Here is a 3,727-nt window from a genome sequence, read left to right on the forward strand (position 1 = left end):
TCCACTAAAATCAGGCTAGACAGCCTCAAAGAGCCACTGTGCTGTGCTCATTTCCTGGTTGAGTGAACAATTTTGTTCTTGCACAGTGCTAGGGGATGGAGGACCCATCATGATTTAGCTTAGATTTCTTTCATTTACATTTTTACAAATTACCAACCACAAATGTAATTAACATGGTTTTAATAGCATAATTTCTAAGTTGTTAAATAATAGTAATGAATCTATGTGTGGATTATAAATACTTAGTACTAGGAGAGCTTCACAAACCTTAGTTATAGCCCCTAGTATTTTAATTTATGTTTTATGAGCATTCTTCTTTTTAATTAGATATTTTCTTTATTTACATTTCAGATGCTATCCCAAAAATTCCCTATACCCTACCCCTTCCCTGCTTCCCTACCCACCCACTCCTGCTTCTTGGCCCTGACGTTTCCCTGTACTGGGGCGTATAAAGTTTGCAAGACCTAGGGGCCTCTTTTCCCAATGATGGCCGAATGAGCCATCTTCTGCTACATATGCAGCTAGAGACACGAGGTCTGGGGGTTCTGGTTAGTTCATAATGTTGTTCCACCTATAGGGTTGGAGACCCCTTCAGCTCCTTGGGTACTTTCTCTAGTTCCTCCATTGGGGGCCCTGTGTTCCATCTTATAGATGACTGTAAGCATCCATTTCTGTATTTGCCAGGCACTAGCATAGCCTCATATGAGACAGCTATATCAGGGTCCTTTCAGCAAAATCTTGATGGCATATGCAGTAGTGTCTGTGTTTGGGTAGTCTCTGGATGGTCCATCCTTTCATCTTAGCTCCAAACTTTGTCTCTGTAACTCCTTCCATGGGTATTTTGTTCCCTATTCTAAGGAGGAATAAAGTATCCACACATTGGCCTTTCTTCTTCTTGATTTTCTTGTGTTTTGCAAATTGTATCTTGGGTATTCTAAGTTTCTGGACTAATATCCACTTACCAGTGAGTGCATATCAAGTGACTTCTTTTGTGATTGGGTTACCTCACTAAGGATGATATCATTCAGATACCTCCATTTGCCCAAGAATTTCACAAATTCATTGTTTTTAATAGCTGAGTGGTACTCCATTGTGTATATGTATCACATTTTCAGCATCCATTCCTCTGTTGGGAGACATCTGGGTTCTTTCCAGCTTCTGGCTATCATAAATAAGGCTGCTAATCTGGGCATGGTGGTACAAGCCTTTAATCCCAGCTCTCGGGAGGCAGAGGCAGGCAGATTTCTGAGTTCAAGGCCAGCCTGGTCTACAAAGTGAGTTCAAGGACAACTAGGGCCATACAGAGAAAACCTGTCTCAAAAATCAAAAATAAATAAATAAATAAATACATAAATAAGGCTGCTATGAACATAGTGGAGCATGTGTCCTTATTACCATTTGGAACATCTTCTGGGTATTGCCCAGGAGAGGTATTGCTGGATCTTCCATTAGTACTATGTCCAATTTTCTGAGGAACTGCCAGACTGACTTCCAGAGTGGTTGTACAAATTTACAATCCCACCAGCAATGGAGGAGTGCTCCTCTTTCTCCACATCCTTGCCAGCATCTAGTGTCACCTGAATTTTTGATCTTAGCCATTCTGACTGGTGTGAGGTGGAATCTTAAGGTTGTTTTGATTTGCAATTTGGTTTATGGGCATTCTTACTCTTTACTGTTTTCTTGGTCATTCTCACTAGTGTCTACAACATCTGCATAATTTTCTTTCTTATGAAAATTTCAGTCTTAAATATTTGCCTATATTTATTTTTTATGGAGCAGAGTTTCTGGGTTTTAAATTATATTGACTTAGAGTAAAGAAACTTACAAATATTTTAATCTTTTTTTCCTAATTGAAGGAAATTCCTTTATGTTTTAATTTTTGTTTCCTATTTTCCCCAATTTTATGTTGTTGTTGCTGCTGCTGCTGCTGCTGCAGATGCTGCTGCTGTACAGATTGTTATGTGAATTTTCCCAGAGTTGTAAATTTGGTATTTATGGACATATTAGGGGGCATGAGGTGGTAACACACCATAATTATCAGAAATAATTAAACAAATCAATAATTCTATTCATACACCATTCCAAAAATTAAGACCCATTCATAGGTTAGATTTAAAGAATAAAATCTGTATTCATTCTCTAGAGGCAATATAGAGCACGTAGAGACTACTTAATCTATAAAAGCTCTACAAAGATGCTCATTAATTCTTCCCTCAGACCACTCCATCTTGTCTTCACTTATCATTACTCTACTAACATGAAAATGTCTTTGCAAATGTTTCTTTCACAGACATATGAAAGTTTTTTACAGACACTGTCCTTTTCTTCCTCTTCCATTTGTATCTAATTACTAGATATTAGATTTCCCTACAAATTGAGTTTAGCTACCTAAATGTTCTTTCCTTTCTGCCCTGGCTTCTTTCTCCCTCACCTGAAATTCTGGTCTACATTACCATAATAGCTCCTAGATTCTCAGCTACTTGCAAACTAGTCTAAGTCCCTATGAGTTCTCCATGTCTCATTGGAAAGTCATCTATGAGCCACTCCTTGTGGACTGTCCCTATGAATATTAAAGCTTGAATGCTTAGAGCAAATTTATTTATGATTACCAAAACATGGAAGAAACCAGGACATTTTCAGACATCTATGCTTTCCTTTGGATTTTCTTAAAGATTTCCTTTTAAAACATACATACACACTTTTTAAAAAGGTATACCTACTCATTTATTAATATTCAAGTAATAGAAAAGAGCCTTTCACATTATATGAACTATCTAAAACTTTACCTAAAATGCACAGAACCCTGTGCTCAATCCCTAGTACTGAAAAACTGAATGAATAAATAAATAAATATGTTACGCCAAATCATCTAACTCTCTACCATTAAAACAAAATGTATTTATCACTATTGTTAAGTGAAGATGATTAGGGCCATTAATAACTAGGGATATAGATGAATACATATTTTTACTTGACTTTACTTAAAAGGAAAGTGAACCCAAAATAAGATTCAGAAATCACTTCACTGAAATTCTACTTCAAAATAGAACAGAGGCACAAAAGCCATGTAGTCAGAATACGAAGACCACCACCATTCTCTGTACCAACTTCTACATTAGTTACTTGTTGGTGCTGTGACAGAATACACAAGACAAACTTGTGATATTGGCTCCTGAGTTCTGTACTACACCTGTGCTCCGTAAGAGAGTAAGAGTCAGTATAATATACACAATTACTGGAGCAAGAGACCTAGAAATAATCTTGATACTCTCCAATTTAAACACTATTTCACCTGAGTAAATAACACAGAGCACTAAACAAATCTACTTTCTGTGATATTGGTCAGGGAGAACAGGACATAATTTTTGGTTTTGTTTGTTTATTTGTTTAAAATTCTAATAANATCAATTTCACTTAGTAAAAATGTAAGTATGCTTAAATATGCACACATACAACGGTCATCAGGGTACAACCTACCAGAGAAGATATATAGCTACATTTTAAAGCACAGCTAAAAAAAAAAAAACAAGTGGAAAGAAATGAGTTTGTCTTAAATAGAAATGGATAAGAGAATAATCCTCACTGTTCAACTTCTGGCTGTTGTTGATTCAGTATTGTACTTCTCAGGGGTAATCTGTAATATATACTTCTTCATTGTGATGATTGAGTGAAAAATACCATACTGATTTTGTTTTTAATGTGAATTGCAGATTCTGTATGTTGCATC

This window comes from Mus caroli, chromosome 7, assembly GCF_900094665.2.
Source record: "Mus caroli chromosome 7, CAROLI_EIJ_v1.1, whole genome shotgun sequence".
Lineage (NCBI taxonomy): Eukaryota > Metazoa > Chordata > Mammalia > Rodentia > Muridae > Mus > Mus caroli.